At 37.1% G+C, this 21,126-nt stretch overlaps 1 non-coding gene across 1 annotated transcript; it reads right to left on the reverse strand.

Annotated features, from left to right (window-relative positions):
• Positions 1–3,189: 3,189 nt before the first annotated feature.
• LOC133793086 (small nucleolar RNA R71) lies at positions 3,190–3,296 on the reverse strand. The gene has a single exon (XR_009874547.1). It is a non-coding gene; the product is annotated as a small nucleolar RNA R71 (small nucleolar RNA).
• Positions 3,297–21,126: the final 17,830 nt, after the last annotated feature.

Genomic DNA, 21,126 nt, shown 5'->3' on the forward strand with positions numbered 1-21,126 from the left:
GATAGTAGTTGAGGTTAACTGGATTTAGTCGATATTAGTATTTTAAATTTTGAATCTTTCTTGATTTGAATGTTAGAACTAAATATTTGCATTTTGTTTTCTTACAAGTTTGTTTCTTCATAAATGTGGTCAAAATAACAATAAAAGTATAATGCTACCCATATTATTACAATTTTGTGGGGTTTGAGTTAAAAATAGTGATTTTGCAAAGTGAAACCCATGAAAAAGATGATATTGCTTAGTTCTTGCCTTGGTACAATCGAGCTTAACTAGGTAGAGATGTTCGAGATAATGGTAGAGCTCAACTGTTGTTTTACTGTAGCTGGTTGAGACACTAGTAAAGCTCAACTAAACTTGGTTGAGATTTATATTTGTAATCTATAAAATTGTTCAATCAACATTTTTGTCAAAAAGAGAGATTGCATTCTTTGTAAAAAAAAAAAAAAGAGATTAAATTCAATCTATATGTTAATTCTAGTAATAGAGCTCAACTGTTGCTCACCTATAGTTGGTTGAGATACTAGTAGAGCTCAACTATTGCTCAACTATAACTGGTTGAGATATTAGTAGAGCTCAATTGTTGCTCAACTATAGTGGGTTGAGATGCTAGTAGAGCCTACCTAGACTTGGTTAAGATTCGTATTTTTAATTTTAAACTTATTAATTATAATTTTAACATTAAATATATTTTCTAATGTTAATAATCTATTCTTGTTACAGGAATGACTCAAGTGGTAATCTATGCTCAATATGATGGGGAATGGAAGGATGAGCAAGGATTGTATAAATGGTCACCAAAGAATAAGGAAGTTATATCTATCATTGTTGATGACTCCAATATTACTTTTGAGGTGTTATTGGAGAAATTGTATAAGAAGATTGGGGTGGATCAAAATGATATCGAATTGAAAATAAGTTACTTACCTATCATTGCGGGAGAAAATATGCCACCACTCATTTTACGAGGGGATGAATGTCTTGCAGCTTATTTTTTAGATTGTGGAGAGAACAATCGTAGAGTTGCACTACGTGTGGAGCTCATTAAGAGAGAAGATATATGTGACATGGAAGTTGAACGGAACATGAAAGAAAATGAACAAAGTTTAGTAGATGACTACTTTGACCGTGAATTCTACTTTGAAAATAATATTTGTGATGCTGCTTCTGCACCAGGCGAAAGTGGTGTTAATCTAGGTTGTGAACCTATGGACCTTCTTAACAAAAGGACAACATCACCATCTCCAACTCCAAATCACATTGACCCACTGTTAGGCTAATTTTAGCCTCCTTTTTAAGTGTCTTTATCATTGTCTTTTTAATGGTTTATGTTTTTTTGGAGCGGATTTATGCTTGTTTTGCTTGATTTCAAGTTAAAGCATATGTTTTGGGCATTTGGAGTGGATTGTGGAGAAAATATGCTAAACCGAAGGGTTATTCAAGTTTTTGCTGAAATTGTATTAGGGCCGCGATGCAAGAATTAGCGCCGCGGCGCTAATGCGAGTTAGAGCCGCGACGAGCCCTTTTCCAGAAACCCAAAATTTCGCAATTTCCGAGTAGAGCCGCGGCGCTGACGTCAGTACGCCTCAGAATTTTAAGGGCAATTTCGTCATTTTGGGAGAAATATAGAATGAGGTCTTCATTTTTAATTGGGGATCGCGATTTTGGAAGGGGGCAGAAAAAAGGGAGACAGAAACAAAGGGGAAAAAGAAGAAGAAGAAGCTTGGAGCGAGCGTGGGCGATCTGTGACAATTCCCAATCTAGTTTCATTCTCTTTTTCTTTAATTTTCTATGTTATTGTTTATGTTTAGTTTGATTATGGATATGAATACTGAGATTATGAGCTAAACTCCTATTTAAGGATTTGATGGATATTGACTGAGATTATTCCATGGATTAATGCTATTTGATTATTCCTTCTTCCTTGTTTATGTGATTCGTTCATCTTTGTGCTTAATACATGTTTGAGATTGATCACCTTAAGCATGATTCATGATCCTAATATGAAATCTGAAAAGTGAATATTAGGAATGCTCTAAATGAATAAACATAGGTTTTGATGTGAAACGAAAGTATTCGCATAGCTTATGTGACTTTTAGATTATTGCTTAATGCGAATTGTTTGTTGTACTATCTCAGAGATGCAGTAGTTGACATGCAATTTAGTACCTTCATGATCTGAAAAGAGTTTAGGTGATTTTATAATCTGTCATCTCATTGGAGGAAGAAGAATAGTTGACTAGTATTAACAATTGGGTAATCAAAGCAATTGAAATCATATTCCTAATTTCATATCCATTGTTAAACCCTTTTTTATTTGTTGTTTTGTTTGTTATGTTTTCTGCATTATTATTTTAAAACTAAATTTTATTGTTGCCAAATAGAAATATAAATCCAATTTGGTTAGTACTTAGCTGCAATTCCCTTGGGTTTGACCTTACCTGTGTGAGTTACTACTTGTATGATACGTGCACTTGCGTGTAATAAAATCCGCAACAAGTTTTTGGCGCCGTTGCCGGGGAATTGTTTAGTTGATATTGCGTTAATTGGATTAAATTCTAATTTGGTTTTCTTTTCACTTTTTGCTAACTTGTTTGTGTCCAATTCTTCTTGTCTCATCTCAGGTACCATTGGTTTATGCGACGTCAAGGACCAACTGCAAGAGTGCCTGTTGACCCTGAGATAGAGAAGACTTGCCGGCAGAACAGAAGAAACAAAAGGTTGGAAAGAGTTGTACAAAGGATTGAGCAAGAGGAAGTTATGGCCAACAACGGTAATAATGGGGGTGCCGTAGAAGACCCGGCTAATGGTCAGAATCCACCCAACCGTAGCCTGAGGGACTATGTGTTGCCAACAATGACAGGGGTCCAGTCTTGTATAAGACCACCTGCCGTAGATGCAAACAATTTTGAGATAAAGCCAGCCATACTTCAGATGGTTCAATCCACAGTCCAGTTTGGGGGACTACCCACTGAAGACCCAAACATGCATCTCTCTAACTTCATGGAGCTCTGTCAGACATTTAAGATGAATGGAGTTAGTGATGATGCTATCAGACTTAGATTGTTCCCATTTTCTCTGAGGGAGCGAGCTAAGAGTTGGTTGGTATCTTTGCCACCTAACTCAATCAATACATGGAATGATCTAGCATTGAAGTTCCTCTCCAAGTTCTTCCCTCCAGCTAAAGCAGCTAAGTTGAGAGGAGAGATTAATAATTTTCATCAGTTAGATAATGAGGCTCTTTATGAAGCTTGGGAGAGATTCAAAGATTTGATAAGAAAGTGCCCACATCACGGAATAGAGAAATGGATGCTAGTCCATAATTTTTATAATGGGTTGTGTGGTACTACTCCCACACTCATTGATGCAGCAGCTGGTGGTGCGTTTATGAGAAAGAGCGCCAATGAGGCATATGACTTGTTGGAGGAAATGACCATGAATAATCAGAAATGGCCAAGTGAAAGAAGCTCTTCAAGGAAAGTGGCCGATCTATATGAAGTGGATGCAATTTCGAAGTTGACTGCTCAAGTTGAGGCCTTGACTAAGCAATTGCAAGGCAATATAATAACAGCTCCAGTGCAACAGGCCCAGACTCTGTGTGAAGTATGTGGGGGCCCTCATGCCTATGAACAGTGTCAGTATGCTGATGTAAACAACATGCCTATGGAGCAAGCTCAAGCTATTGGGAATTTTCCCCGATAGAGCAACAATAACCCTTATTCCAATTCCTTCAACCAAGGGTGGAGGAATCATCCCAATTTTTCTTGGAAGAATGATCAGCAAGGCCAATCTTCAAACCAACAACAGTCATCCCAACAACAGCCACAGAGGCTCTTTCAACCGAGATTTAGGCCGCAACAACAACCTCAACCGCCTACTCATCATCAACAACAACAAAATTTTGGTGGAAATTCTAATGCTCAGTCAGATGTGCTAAACCAATTCATGGCTGAAACTCGGTCTTTTATTAGAAATCTGGAGACCCAAATGGGACAATTGGCTACTCTCATGGCTAATCGTGCCCAAGGTAACTTGCCTAGCACCACTGAAGTCAATCCGAAAGAGAATTGCAAGGCAATCACATTAAGAAGCGGGAAGAATTATGAGGGACCAAGTGAGAAGCAGCCAGTTGAAGAAGTGGGTCAGGATCAACAGGCACAGGCACCGACATAAGAGGAAAAGAAGCACAGTGAGAAGAAGGCTACTGAAGGCATACCAACAAAAGAAGCTTCGCCACCAATTAGTATTGAGCATCACATAAAGATTCCCTACCCCCAAAGGCTCCGTAAGAACAACATGGACAATCAGTTTACTAAATTCCTGGAAGTATTCAAGAAACTGCATATCAACATTCCATTTGCGGAGGCCTTAGAGCAAATGCCGAGCTATGTCAAGTTCATGAAGGATATCTTGTCCAAGAAGAGGAAGATGGAGGACTTTGAAACTGTGGCATTGACGGAAGAGTGTAGTGCTATACTGCAAAAGAAGCTCCCTCCTAAACTGAGAGATCCTGGGAGTTTCACAATACCGTGCACTATTGGGAGAATTGAGGGAATAAATGCTCTTTGTGATTTGGGGGCTAGTATCAACCTGATGCCATTGTCAGTTTTCAAGAGATTGCAACTTGGAGAAGCCAAGCCCACAACTGTAACTTTGCAACTAGCTGACCGTTCGTTGGCACATCCAAGAGGGGTAATTGAAGATGTCCTTGTCAAAGTAGACAAGTTTATTTTTCCTGCCGATTTCATAGTTCTTGATATGGAAGAGGATAGCAATGTTCCCATTATCCTTGGGAGGCCCTTCTTGGCAACATGCCAAGCACTTATAGATGTTCAGAAGGGTGAGTTGAAGTTGAGAGTGCAAGGGGAAGAAGTTGTATTCAATGTGCTCAAGGCCATGACTTATCCTGAAGCTAGTGACAATTGCTTTTCGGTTGATGTAATGGGTAACTTAGTGGAAGAGAGAAAACTGATAAACGATCCTCTTGAGTTGAGTTTGGTTGAAGATGAGGTTAGTGATCAAGATGGAAATGAAGATATGGAGTACGCAAAATGGCTTAATTCTTATGGGCCATTGAAGAGGAAATACTTTGAAGAGCTTGGGGCAGTGCCAAAAAGGTCATTGCCTTCAGTTGAGAAGCCCCCGGAGTTAGAACTGAAGGTGCTTCCTAACCATCTGAGGTATGAGTTTTTGGGTGAAAACAAGATACTTCCGGTTATAGTTTTGGCTTCACTTTATGATGTGGAGACTGAAAAATTGTTGAGAATTTTGAGAGAGCACATGAAGGCCATTAGGTGGACTTTGGCAGACATCAAGGGGATCAACCCCTCTACTGTTATGCACCGGATTTTAATGGAGGACAGAGTCAAACCAACCATAGATGCCCAAAGAAGACTCAATCTGCCAATGAAGGAAGTTGTGAGAAAGGAAGTGGTGAAGTGGTTAGATGCAGGGGTGGCTTACCCAATTTCTGACAGTAAGTGGGTGAGTCCGGTTCAGGTAGTACCTAGAAAGGGGGGAATGACGGTAGTGAAGAATGAAAAGAACGAGTTAATTCCAACAAGAACTATTACTGGTTGGATAATATGCATTGACTACCGTAAGCTCAACAAGGCCACAAGGAAAGACCATTTTCCCCTTCCATCCATTGATCAGATGCTAGACACATTGGCGGGTCAGGAGTATCACTGTTTTTTGGATGGTTACTCCGGGTATTATCAAATAGTCATTGCACCAAAGGACCAAGAGAAAATGACATTCACATGTCTTTATGGCACATTTGCTTTCCGAAGAATGCCATTTGGGCTATGTAACGCACCAACAACTTTCCAACTGTGTATGATGGTGATTTTTTCTGACTTGGTTGAGAATTGTATAGAAATTTTCATGGATGATTTCTCAATGTTTGGCTCGTCGTTTGACCATTGTTTGAGGAACTTGGAGTTGGTATTGATTCGATGTGAAGAATCCAATTTGGTGCTTAATTGGGAGAAGTGTCATTTCATGGTTAGGGAGGGGATTGTTTTGGGACACAATATCTCACAGGAAGGCATTGAGGTAGACAAAGCCAAGGTGTCTACTATTGAGAATTTTCCCCCTCCAGTTTCGATAAAAGGGATTCGTAGCTTTTTGGGTCATGCTGGTTTCTACAGATGGTTTATAAAGGATTTCTCAAAGATCTCCAAGCCATTGTCTAATTTTCTTGTTAATGGAGTGCCCTTTGAGTTTGGAAAGGAGTGTATGGAGGCTTTTCAAACTCTTAAGAAAAAATTGATTTCGGCACCTATAGTCATTGCACCGAATTGGGAGCTTCCATTCAAGTTGATGTGTGATGCAAGTGACTATGCTGTCGGGGCCGTGTTGGGTCAACGAGTTGACAAGGTTTTTCGCACCATCTACTATGCTAGTAGGACCTTGAATGATGCTCAGTTGAACTATGCTACTACTGAAAAGGAGATGTTGGCCATAGTCTTCCCTTGTGACAAGTTCAGGCCATATTTAATCGGGAATAAGGTTATTGTGTACACAGACCATTCGACGATCAAATACCTTATGACCAAGAAGGATGCCAAGCCAAGACTAATTCGATGGGTCCTTCTCCTCCAGGAGTTTGAGTTAGAAATCAGAGACAAGAAGGGTACCGAGAACCTAGTAGCAGATCATTTGTCAAGACTGGAGTTAGAAGAGAGTCAGAATATGAAGGAAGTCCAGATAAATGATGAGTTCCCTGATGAGCAGTTGTTTGCTTTAAAGGAAAGTTTGATGGTTCCATGGTTTGCTGATTATGTCAACTTTCTAGCTGCAAACATCACATCTCCTGACATGACAAGACAACAATTGAAGAAATTCTTTTCTGAGGTAAAGAACTATTATTGGGAAGAGCCAATCCTTTATAAGCACTGCGCTGATCAGATAATTAGAAGATGTGTGCCTGAAGAGGAGATGTACTCTATCCTGAATCATTGTCATAGTTTGCAGTGTGGAGGTCACTTTGGTGGGACAAGGACTGCTGCAAAGGTTCTACAAAGTGGTTTCTTCTGGCCAACTCTCTTTAAGGATGCTCATGAGTTTGTCAAGGCATGTGATCGTTGTCAGAGGACTGGTAATATTTCAAGAAGGAACGAGATGCCTTTGACTGGTATTTTAGAAGTGGAACTGTATGATGTGTGGGGTATTGACTTCATGGGTCCTTTTCCATCATCATACAACAATCTGTTTATTTTGCTAGCTGTGGACTACATTTCCAAGTGGGTGGAGCGGCTGCAACTCATGCTAATGATGGTAAAATAGTTCTTACTTTTCTCCAAAAGTACATTTTCACCCGGTTTGGTACTCCTAGAGCTATTATTAGTGATGAAGAGAGTCATTTTTGTAACAAGCAATTTGAAGTGTTACTTGCGAAATATGGAGTTAGACATAGAATAGCATTACCTTATCACCCGCAGAGTAATGGACAAGCTGAGATTTCCAACTCGGAAATTAAGTTAATCTTGGAGAAGACGGTACAACGTTCGAGGAAAGACTGGTCTAAGAAGCTCGATGATTCTTTGTGGGCATACAGAACAGCTTTCAAAACACCTATTGGTATGTCACCATATAGGTTGGTCTTTGGGAAAGTGTGTCATCTTCCAGTGGAACTTGAGCATAGAGCATTTTGGGCCATGAAGACGTTGAACATGGACTTGGTAGCAGCTGGTGAGAAGAGGCTTTTGCAATTGAACGAGTTGGAGGAGTTTAGAAACGAAGCCTATGAGAACGCCAAGATTTACAAGGAGAGGACTAAGAAGTGGCATGACCAGAACCTTGTCACGAAGGAATTTCAACCAGGTCAACAGGTATTACTCTTTAATTCAAGATTGAAACTTTTTCCGGGCAAGTTGAAATCGAGATGGTCTGGTCCTTTCACGGTATCACAAGTGTTTCCTTATGGCTCCGTCGAAGTAACAAGTGAAAAGACTGGCAAGTTTAAAGTAAATGGTCAGCGATTGAAGCTCTACTTGGGTCGTCAGTTTGATCAAACCATGTCCGTCATCCTCTTGGCGCCGCAGTAAAGAGGAAACCAGCGTCCGACTATATGACGTTAACGACAACGCCATTGGGAGGCATCCCAAATTGTATTTTTTTTTGCATTTTAAGTTTGGAACAATTAGTATTTTTAAGTGTTTTTATTTCGTATTTTTATTGTATTCTGTGTAAATCAAAAAAAAGAGAAAACCGTGAAAAGCGTGAAAAGAAGAAAATTTTTGTTTTTTTTAATTAGGGTCGCGGCGCATATTGTAGCGTCGCGACGCTTAGGGCATTTGCGCCGTGGCGAGGTTCTTGACAGAGAACATCAAAAAATTGGAGTTGGATTAGCGCCGTGGCCCCTGTTCCTGCGCCGCGGCTCCTGGGAACACGAATATGCATTAGCGCCGCGGCGCTAACACGGGCCACCATTTATAACCCAAAAATTTCCCTATTTTTTTTAACCCTCCAAAATACCCCATCTGCCTCTCATCATCTTCTCCACCTCTCCTCCGCCCAAATCACCCTACAACCACCATAACCACCAATATTTCACTCATTTTTCATAATTTCTTCACCCCATTCCATAAAAATCACTTCCCCCATCATTTTCTTTGTTTCTTTTCACCTAATTTCCTCAAGAATACCATTTTTCCCACTCATCTTTACCCTAATCCGAAAATCCCATTCTCTTCCTCAAATTTTTTTTTATTTCTCCAAGCTTTGGACAACAATGGTGGATTATCAATGGGTTTCTCATTAATGTAAGTGATCTTGCCTCTCATCTTTTCAATTTAATGAGTCTCCTTAGGTTATTGGAAAATCTAGTGTTAATTGGGTTTTATTATGGATTAAGTGGTGCATTTTGGATATTGTTGCTATTATGAAAAATTGGATTGGAGAATTGTGGTTTGTGAAGAAATTTTCTGATTTTGGGAAGTGCTAAAAACAAGGGGAGGTGCTGCCAAAAATTCTAGTGATCCTACAAGTTTGTATTTTGGGAGTTATTTTACTCAATGGGTCCAAAGAATGGTCCTGTAAATGCTCCAGGTGCTTCATCGTCTCACCCTCCTCATGTCTCCACAAGGGCGGATTATGACACCTCAAGATTTGTGAGCAAAGAGGCTCAAGAACGGTTTGTGGTGTTGTCAAGGAAACCTATTCTTGAAGAAAGAGGTATGGAATTTAGTTCAGAACCCCTGGAAAACCAGCCACTGTATGAGCCTATTCGAGCTGAGATTGCTCGACGACAGTGGGACCAGTTTGTTGACTGTAATGGCAAGGCTAATCACACGATGACATATGAATTCCTTGCTAATTGGCCAGAAAGAGAAAATAATGCTGTCATGGTGCGAGGCAAGAAGATACCAGTTACTCTTGCAGCATTTAATCAGTTGTATGAGGTACCTGACTTTCCCATGGAAGAAGAAGAGCTGCGGGTACTGGGGGCCAATAATCTAGATTATGTTGACATTGCGGAAACATTGGGTTTTCCTGGAGCAAGAATCCATTTGAAGGATGGTGAGCCGAATTGTATGTATCACTGTGAACTTAACCAAGTGGCTCGTGCTTGGTGCTATTTTGTGAGTGCCCAATTGATTCCCAACAATCATCTGTCTGACATCCCTATTGACCGACTCAAGGTGACATATGCTATTTTAAAAGGGTACAACCTAAACATTGGGAGGTATATTTAGGAAAGTATCAATCATATAATTCAGGGTACCACTACTGGCGGGTTGGGACATGGAAATTTCATTACTGAACTTTGCGTTACGTATGGCGCACCTCAATACTTAACTGACATGAAGGTGCCTCCGCAAAAGCCTGTCGGATTGGCCATGGTAAATTGCCTCATTCCGCCGCATCCCTATGATGCCCCGCAAGTTCCGAGAGGGAGAGGTCGCCGCTGACAAAGGACCGATGATGGTGAGGATGAGCCCGAAGTTTTAGGTGGTCATATGGATCCTGCTATGCAGTACACTCATGCTCAGTTGAATTACCTTATTCAACAAAACATGCATATGCAGACGTATATGGGGCAGCGAAGTGCTTATGATGCGAACCATATTCAGCAGCTGAATAATTTGGTGTCTCGGTGGTCTTTGGATGAAGAAGATGAGAATTACTTTGCCCTACCACCGTGTTTCACCCCTTATGATCAACCACCGCCACCCAACCCATTTTGAGGGGTTGTCAGGTAAGTTTCTCTCTTTTCGATTGTCATGTTCACATTGGGGACAATGTGAAATAAAGTTTGGGGGAGGGACTTACTTTTCTGTTTTAGTTTAGTTTAGTTTAGTAAAAAAAATTGTTGTCTACTTTTGTTATCTTCGTTGTTGTGTGTGTCAAAAGTTAAGCCGATGATATGTATAAATGTCGTTGTTGTCGCTTGTCAAATGGAAATTGTGTTTAACCGTGTGCTTGATTTGATCACTCTTTGGATTAATTTTGATGCCTTTTGGAAATTTTAGTATATGTTGCAAATGTGAATAAGTGGATTATGCTATACATGTGTTACTTGGGTTTGAGGTATGAATTGATGAAAATGATAGAACTTGCATTGCTGGCCTTTTGAGAAGAAATCCTTGATGACATGTGTTTTGGAATATGATTTAGGCAATCTTTTGGAACGTTTGGGCCTTTCAAGCTTACCCTTATCATTATTATCCCTAGTTTGCCTATTTGTGCCTTAACTTGTTTGATTGATTGTATAACCACTTCATTAAGCCAAAAATGTACCAATTATTATTTTTCCCTGTCCTGTGAATTATGCCATAAGCTTAGAAATAAGTTTGGGGGAACGAATTGTAATTGGGTAAAAAAAAAAAGTATTGGTGTGAGTGGATGAACGATGTAATTTTTTGATTGAGACAAGTGTAAAATGTAAAAGTACTTGCAACATCACTAAATTTTGATATTTGATTAAAAAAAAAAAGGTGTTGAATAATTAAATAAAATGATGTTGGAGCATTGATTATGAGTTCTTAATCGATGGAAAGTGGGTGAATTAGGGGATGGTAATTGAATGCAATGTGGGTTGTTTGATTGGTTTTTTATGTGCTTATGGTATAATGAAGCCTAAATGTCTTTTTATCTACCTTTACCTAAGCCAAAATGTTATGAACCTTTGAAGTCCTTTTGATTCCATAGCATGTGTTGTTGACATTAGTGGAGAAAGGCAAGTGTGCAAGCGTATTGAATTTTGGTTAGTGGATTGTTGGAATGAGTGGGGCATGTATGGTGTTATCTAGTTATTCATTTGTTATTTGCAAGGTATAATCTAATTTCCAATTGAGGCATTCAGATTAATTGTTGGAGTTATTGAGTTGAAATTCTGGTTGTTCAACAGTTGAAGTTTTGTGAGTGATGACAGCGTAATTTAAAGAAGACTGGAGGCTTAACTTGTCTTGTCTGTTTGTTTTAGTTTAATGTGTCATTTCCTTACTCGAGGGCGAGTAAGAAGCAAGTTTGGGGGAGTTTGTTAGGCTAATTTTAGCCTCCTTTTTAAGTGTCTTTATCATTGTCTTTTTAATGGTTTATGTGTTTTTGGAGCGGATTTATGCTTGTTTTGCTTGATTTCAGGTTAAAGCATATGTTTTGGGCATTTGGAGTGGATTGTGGAGAAAATATGCTAAACCGAAGGGTTATTCAAGTTTTTGTTGAAATTGTATTAGGGCCGCGACGCAAGAATTAGCACTGCGGCACTAATGCGAGTTAGAGTCGCGACGAGCCCTTTTCCAGAAACCCGAAATTTCGCAATTTCCGAGTAGAGCCGCGGCGCTGACGTCAGTACGACTTAGAATTTTAAGGGCAATTTCATCATTTTGGGAGAAATATAGAATGAGGTCTTCATTTTTAATTGGGGATCGCGATTTTGGAAGGGGGCAGAAAAAAGGGAGACAGAAACAAAGGGGAAAAAGAAGAAGAAGAAGCTTGGAGCGAGCGTGGGCGATCTGTGACAATTCCCAATCTAGTTTCATTCTCTTTTTCTTTAATTTTCTATGTTATTGTTTATGTTTAGTTTGATTATGGATATGAATACTTCGATTATGAGCTAAACTCCTATTTAGGGATTTGATGGATATTGACTGAGATTATTCCATGGCTTAATGTTATTTGATTATTCCTTCTTCCTTGTTTATGTGATTTGTTCATCTTTGTGCTTAATACATGTTTGAGATTGATCACCTTAAGCATGATTCATGATCCTAATATGAAATCTGAAAAGTGAATATTAGGAATGTTCTAAATGAATAAACATAGGTTTTGATGTGAAACGAAAGTATTCGCATAGCTTATGTGACTTTTAGATTATTGCTTAATGCGAATTGTTTGTTGTACTATCTCAGAGCTGCAGTAGTTGACATGCAATTTAGTACCTTCATGATCTGAAAAGAGTTTAGGTGATTTTATAATTTGTCATCTCATTGGAGGAAGAAGAATAGTTGACTAGTATTAACAATTGGGTAATCAAAGCAATTGAAATCATATTCCTAATTTCATATCCATTGTTAAACCCTTTTTTATTTGTTGTTTTGTTTGTTATGTTTTCTGCATTATTATTTTAAAACCAAATTTTATTGTTGCCAAATAGAAATATAAATCCAATTTGGTTAGTACTTAGCTGCAATTCCCTTGGGTTCGACCTCACCTGTGTGAGTTACTACTTGTATGATATGTGCACTTGCGTGTAATAAAATCCGCAACACCCACTGTACTACTATGATTCATTGGACCACCATGATGAACAAAATCAAGTCTCTAGTGAAGACACATTTAGTTTCCCAGATGGGTCAGATTTGGCAATTGGTCAAGAATTCAATAACAAAGATGAGGTAAAAACTAAGCTGAACGATATTGCAATAAAGGTTTGCTTTGAGATGGAAGTTAATAAATCTACCAAGTCATTATATGTGACAAAATGCATTGACAAGTCATGCAACTGGGCAGTGCGTGCAGCAAAAGTTACCAACTCAGAGCGTTTCTCAATATGAACTTATTGTAACACTCACACTTGTTCCCTTATTAGCCGAAAAAGAAAGCATCGTCAAGCAAGTGCTGTAGTAGTTGCTAATGTCGTGAGGTCAAGTTTCGATGGTCAAAAAGAGATACCGAAGCCAAAAGCAATAATGACGATTATGCAGAACAATCACATGCCAATAACATATTGGAAAGCTTGGAAGGAGAAAAAAATTGCAAACAACCTTCTTAGAGGTTCACTTGAATTAGGTTTTCAAAATCTTCTAGCTTACTTATACATGTTTCGAAAGATGAATCCAGGTACGATCACGCATTTGGAGATGGATGAAGATTCTAAATTCAAATATGTTTTCCTAGCATATGGAGCATGCATCAAAGGATTTCATTGCATGAGAAAGGTTATTGCGGTGGATGAGACTTGGTTGAAGACCAAGTACAAAGGTGTAATGCTCATTGCAACAGCATAAGATGGTAATTTTCATCAATATCCTATTGCTTGGGCTGTGGTTGATTCAGAGAATGATGCTTCGTGGCCATGGTTCCTTACAAAGTTACAAGAACTTATACCAGATGATAGTGATTTAGTCTCTATTTCAAATAGAAATTAAAGCATCATCAATGGGGTGTCAAATATTTATAGGAGGTCACAACATGGGCATTGTAGGTGGCATTTGTCCCTGAATATTAAAGCACGTGTCAGAGTTAAAGGTGTCATAAAACTATTTGAAGAAACTGCCAATGCCTATAAAGTTTCTGACTTCAACAAACTCTATGATGAATTGAAGAATAGATATCCCGTAGCAATGAAGTATCTTGAAGAATCAAATCTCACACTTAGTAAATGGGCGAGATCTCAATTTACAGGTTGTTGGTACAATATTATGACTATGAATGGTGCATAATCTATTAATGCAGCACTGAGGGAACCTAGAGATTACCCTATCATTGCGTTGTTGGAGGCTATGCAAGCAAAAGTCTCTGAGTGGTTCAAAAATCGCCGCAATATTGTGGCATCTATCAATACAAAGTGTACACCTTTAACTCCAAAGGCAGAGAATATTATTCGAAAAAGATTCAAGAAAGCATCGGAAATGAATGTGAAACAACTTAACCGATTTGAGTATGAGGTTACAGGTAAAGAAAATTATGCCATAATTGATTTAGGTCAAAGACAATGCCCATGTCGTGTCTTTGACATTGATCAACCTCCATGTGTGCATGCATTAGCATCATATGAGCAAGCTGGAATAGAAGTGTATGATTTGTGCTCTAATTATTATAAGTTGGAAACTTGGGCGTTGGCTTATGTTTATACCATTTATCCAGTCGCTCAACAAGAAGATTAGGATATCAATGAAGTTGAAGTATTGCATCCAAATGTCCTAATCAAGCATGGTAGAGAAAAATTGAAAAGAATCCCATCAGTTGGCGAGGGAAAAAAATGGATAAAATGGTGTGGTTTATGCGGGCAGCCTGGTCACTCAAAAAAACCATGCCCCTTACGAGCCACAACATCTAAATTGTAATTGTTGATGCATATGCTTGTTTTGAATTACCATGGTTAATTTATATCATTGTATTTGAATTCATTTAAATTTTCTTGTGTTTACTTGAGATGAACCTCGACTTCCATGAGTAGAGCTCGACCATGGAAGGTCGAGCTTTGCAAAGATTGATAAATATTCCACTATAGAACGCGACTGACATGAGTAGAGCTCGACCGTCAATGGTTGAGCTTTGTAAAGATAGATAAATATTCTAGCATAGAGCTCAACTGACGTGAGTAGAGCTCGACCATGGATGGTCAAGCTTTGTAAAGATAGATAAATATTGACATGAATAGAGCTCAACTATCAACAATCGACCATGGATGGTCGAGCTTTGTAAAGATAGATAAATATTCTTGCATAAAGTTTTTAAAACATTATCATTCTTGAAACTAGCCAAGCATTTTAAAATATATAAATTACTAAAGATCCCAATCTTGACAAAAATTATCTATTGCTCAATGAACTTAATTGTGTACACTACACAATATCCCTTGTTATAAGAAAGTTTAAAATCAATAATAGATTTAGGATTGCAATAAATATAGACTAAGTAAGCATGTATATATAGACTTAGATAAATATACTTACCTTGAATTTTGTGGAGCACTAAGTAAGCGTGTATATGTCCATGGTTTGTGAAGACATTGTGCTATGTCCTCAAATTGTGAAGATACACAAAGCATAGTCGGAATCATCGTTTGGAGTGGCAACATCAAAGCATCCATTTCTTTTGATGAGGTCGCTCCAATACTACATTCATAACCAATCAACTTTAATTCTTATAAGTCTACTTTAATTGCAACCCAATGATGGTCCCTTATGTTTAAAGGCATATACAACTTTTTTGAGCCTTTCCATTTTTTGCCCCAAAAATGCGGATGATTCCCTGAAATATATTGACTTATCTCATCATCAATAATGTTAGGGTTAGAGTTGAAGTTGATGGTCACCAATTGAGTAAATTTTTCATCCAAAATGATTGCATCTTGTGGAATCACATCTTGATACTCATGTTGTCGCTTTCTAATGCCAAACAGAGCATCATTAATGTGTTGTAAAAAATAATAATAACATTATACACGTGGAAACAAAATTAAGTCTTAGATATAAGGGATCATAAAAGCATATGTCATACCTCACTAAATAGCCATTCCTGGTCTTTAATAATCCGTTGCAAATAGTCTATAGTTCGTAAACCAAGCCCACAATCAATACTTTTTTTACTTCTTAAATTTTCATCAAACATCTTTTGTTTTTCAGGATTAATCTCCCTTGAAGGATCAAACTAGATATGATCTTCTCGTCCCAATCTAGTCCGACGAAAAGGGTCAATGTATGGTGATTTCATGTAGTGTGAACGATTTAGTGACCTCTTTGGAGGGTGTTATTCAACTTGGGGAGGGTGCTCTTCAAGTTGGGGAGGTTGCTCTTTATCAAAAGGATGTTGGTCATCAACCTGAGGACGTTGCTCTTCAACTTGGGGAGGTTGCTCTTTATCAAGAGGAGTTTGGTCATCAACCTGAGGATGCTGCTCTTCAACATGAGAAAATTGTTCACGATATGTTCTCATGTAATCATCACTAGTACAGCTGCCACCATGACCATCATCACATTGGGGCATTGATACGATATTCTGTTGTTGAAGTAAGGAGATTATCTTTGAAGGCAACAATGCAATTTCTGATCTTATCAATGCAAATTGTTGATCTATGTGAGCCTTGAGAGCAAACCAGTCAACTTTGTCACCTTGACTCTCTTCTGGTCCAACTTCTATAGCTTGACTAGTGGCTTGGCCTTCATTTGTAACACCAGCATTGTCACAAGTCTCATGCCTATCAGTATCATCTCTCGTGGCTTTGCTCATAGATTGGACATGATTTCTGTTACCAACTTCAGTAGCTTGGCCTTCAATTGTAACACCAACATTGTCACACATCGCATGCCCATCAGTATCATTGGTCCAATTAATTGTACCTCCAAACTCTAACACAATAGTCAATATATCAATCATGCGATTTGACTTTGGTTTAGGGATACGGATGAATCCTTGCATGTGTGGCATTCTCTTCTCTCGTTCAGTAGGTGAAAGGATACTTTTCATATCCTGAATACAAAAAACATTAATATATATATGTATGTATATTAAAAGGAAGACTAAATAACAAAAAATAAATTAGATGCTAACCTTGGAATCACCTAGAGCTTCTAGTACATCACTATAAGAGGGAGGTTTCTTACGCTTCTAAGTAGTCCTCCATCGACAAATGCTTGACATTGATTCGTCAATATCATCTCGAAGCTCTACATACTTTCTTGCCACTGTCGGCACACATTTATACACTAATGTCTACACATGCAAATGAGAAAAATTGTAAGGATTTCAAAAATAATGATGTTCTTCAACTTTACTTAGGGCAATTTTCTTACTGCTAATGGAAGAACGAAGCCTGAATAGGTGAATGATGACATCTTCTTTGCTTTCTCATGCACTGATTTTTCTTTTCCTTTTAGTCCCTTCCGAAGTTGCTTTAATGCATACTCATAAGAATGATTCCCCCAAGGGTATTGGTTGAACATGTCCAAATTATCAACCAATCCCAATAATAATGAGTCAATGTTAGAAGAACTTTTGTTCCTGTGCATTAAGGCCGTAGAGACAAACAAGAGAGATGCCATCTTTAATATTTCCTTGTTACTTACATTTACATTCCTTCGAACTCTATTATTTTGGTTTGGGTTGGATATTTGTGTAAATTTGGCCTTCACGTCGTCAATGCTAACTATTTTTTTCCCATGAAAGTGTCTATCTTCAAATGCATTTGACTTAGCTTGAGTTTCCCAACCTTTTGGATATTCTAATCATTTTAGCCCAGATATTAATGCATACTCCATCAATGAGAATCAGATCGGTACCCCATTAACAATAAACCACGTCTCTGAATCTCTATCACAGTCTGCTTCCTGAATGAGTAATAACCACATCACTTGACTTGAATGTTCATAGTTCTTAGAAAGATCAAGAAAGTGGCCAAACGGAGATTCCTTGAATAATTGTAAGTTGGTCGGGTCATTCTTTAGTACATCATTGATAAGTTTTGTGACCTTATCTATCTGACTTTTTACACTTATCTTGCACTCAAAGTGTTCATTCTCCTCTAATATAGGCTTCAATTGAGGAATCTTTTCAATCTGCAATAAAATAAATATCATATTTCTCAATATTAAATAACATAAAAACTTAAATATTTTACAAAACAAAACTTACTGGAAATGTTTTCTGTCGTGGCATAGAGGAAGACTCTGATTGTTCATCAACATGTGATTCTAATTGTTCTTCAGAACATGTCACTGACTCTTCTTCAATATATACCTAGTAATTAAATATAAGAAAAATATAACTTTTTAATCAATAGAGTAAAAAACACGTTAGTCGAGCTCTACTCACTCTAGTTGAGCTTTACACTAAAATTTCATTTAGATTTTGGAAATCTCGACCATGTTTGGTAGAGTTCTACTAAAGCCTAGAAATCTCAACTACTTATGGTCGAGCTCTACTCATACTAGTCGAGCTCTATACTACAACTTCAATTAGACTATGGAAATCTCTACTATGCATGGTCGAGCTCAACTCACATCAGGCGAGTTTTACTCACTCTAGTCGAGCTCTACTCACACTAGTCAAGCTCTATGGTACAATTTCAATTAGGCTTTGGAAATCTTGACTATGTATGGTGTTGCTCGACTCACACTAGTCGAGCTCCATACTACAATTTCAATTAGAATTTGGAAATCTCCACTTTGGTCGAGCTCTACTCACATCAGTCGAGCTCTACTCATACCTGTAGGGCTCTATGCTACAATTTTAATTAGACTTTGGAAATCTCAACTATGTATGGTCGAGCTCTACTCACCTGTCGAGCTCTATGCTATCAATTAGACTTTGGAATCTCAACTCATGCTAATCGAGCCCTAAACTGAAAGTTCATTGCGTTTTTAAAAATCTCGACCATAACCACTTGAGCTCTACTCGATTAGTTGAGTTCTACATTTTAAACCAATATTTTTCAAATCATGCCTTTAGTGCTCTAAATTTATAGCCATTTGATTTCAATTAAATATATATTACCTATTCTAAAAAAAAAGTACAAGAATAGAAAAATGTATTTAACTTCATTTACCTCACTATCTAATTGAGTCGTTGTTGTGTCTGCAGGAGGTGTTGGTGGCACACTAGCATCCAACGATGTTGAGCACGACAACTCCAGACTAGATTCATGAATAATCAATCATCGTTGAATCGGTTGTTGTGGATCTCTAATACTTGATACTTTCGTTCGTGCCATGGAATCTAGGAAATAGAGTGTATAAGAGTTGAGCTTGGGTGATTGGACAATCGATCCACCTAAAAATGCTTATGGAAAGCAAATTTACATAAAAATATTATTATTCGAACATCATAATAAGATCTATTTAAATATATGGGTCTAATAAAATTGACTTAAAGTGATTATGTACCGTGACTGAAATCTTCAATAAAAACAAGGTTGTTAATATATCAATTATCAAACTAAGCTAAAATGTACACTCTACATCACATATCCAATATGTTTTTTTTTAACAAAAAAAAAAAGATAATGAAGTAGTACAATTAATCAATACAATGTAAGTATTCATTTCAAATATCAAACCATAAGCAACATCACATATAATATATTAGTTGAAAATCTCAATCTAATTTACTAAAGTTAGTTCATTGAGACATTTTCACAAACATATGGTTTGCATTATTATTAAGATTGTAAAAAAAATTAATAAACAAAATAAATATTATAGCAAAGTGTAATACATTATACAAAAGTTTAATACAAAAAATGGGTACTCATTTTCATTTTAATCCAAGGAATCAACTCATTCATTTATATATATATGTATATAAATATATATATATAAGCTGAAAGAAAACAAAACAAAATACAAAAACAAAAAAGTGGGAAATGTACCTTGGCATGGTAGTGGGAGTGACTATACTTTTTTTGTTTTTCTTCTTTTCAATTCTTTGGTAATTTTATTATGAGATCAATATTGTATTATTAATATTGTAATCAAGGAATGGAAAAAAAGAGGAGTGTGAAAATGGGGCCTGTGAAAATGATAGAAGATATTATATATATATATAGGGTTTTCAGGGTAAGGCTATTTTAGTAATTGTATTATTAAAATTATAAAAAAAATTGATAAAAAAAATAAATATTACTCAAATATAAAGATGTTATATTATTGAAACTGGTTAATCATACGGTTATATAATTCAAAAGCCTTTTATTAAAGTTAGTTCATTGAGAGACTTTCACAAACATATCACTACAAGAAAATAAGAGTTTTATGACTTTATTTGAGAGACATTGAAAGTCTACAATGTCTCCCAATTGGGGAGACGTTGTTGCTAGGGTGATTGTAGGTGTATATCTCACGTCTCCTAATAGGAGAGGTGAGAGACTTCCCACGTCTCCCATTGGGAGAGGTTGAAAGTCAAACGTTGACTTTCAACCTCTCCCAATGGGAGACGTGGAAAGTGACTCACCTCTCCCAATGGGAGACGTGGGAAGTCCCTAGGAGACATCCAACGTCTCCCACTGGGAGACGTGGGAAGCTCCCACCTCTCCCAGTGGGAGACATTGAAAGTCTCCCACATTTAAAAAAAATTAAATAAATTTATAATTAATATTATTTTAATTTGATTTAATAATTAATTAAATTGAAATTATTTTAATTTAAATTGAAATTATTTTAATTTAAATTGAAATGATTTTAATTTAAATTTAAATTGATTTAATAATCAATTAAATTGAAAGTACACAATATTTGTTAGACATATACAAGAAAAAAATATATTTGTTAGACATATACAAGAAATACAATATTTGTTAGACATATTCAAAATGAACAAATATTGCATTGTGTATGAAGAAAGAGGTAAAAAAGAAAAACCTATCAACGAGGTCAGTAACTTTGGATTATCGGCAACATATATGTCGCTCATTCTTGTCGCAACTCATCAATTTGTGCCTCTGTATATGATGTGCTTGTTAGCTGCAAGAAATATAAAGTAAAATATATTAATTAATTATTTGATTACATTTATAGTTTCAAAAATAATTTGTAAATTTTAATTAATAATACTGTTCTCAAGTAATGTCCGGGACTCGCATGTTCAATCAAATCCTTCAACATCCTCATTAAGTAGTATCCACATGCCACATTGTCCGGTTGGTGTGGACACTAATTATTTAAAAGTATGAGTAATTCATTATAAAATTGAAACTTATTAAAAAATGCATACATATTATTCTACTTAATTATTATAAATGTTCAAAAAATTCTATTGAAGTTACTTACCTGAGGTTGCTTAATGCGTAGAGTATCAGGGATCTCGACATCAGGAAGATTCATAGAGAAAAAAAGATTGAAAGCGTTGACGATCACTGATACAATCTCCTCACGGTTATTTAGCTCTGAATTCACCGGATCACAATAGTAAACATGATATGCATATGGTGCCAAAATAAGCAACATCCAATGTTCACTGCATAAG

Source organism: Humulus lupulus, chromosome 7 (genome assembly GCF_963169125.1).
Source record: "Humulus lupulus chromosome 7, drHumLupu1.1, whole genome shotgun sequence".
Lineage (NCBI taxonomy): Eukaryota > Viridiplantae > Streptophyta > Magnoliopsida > Rosales > Cannabaceae > Humulus > Humulus lupulus.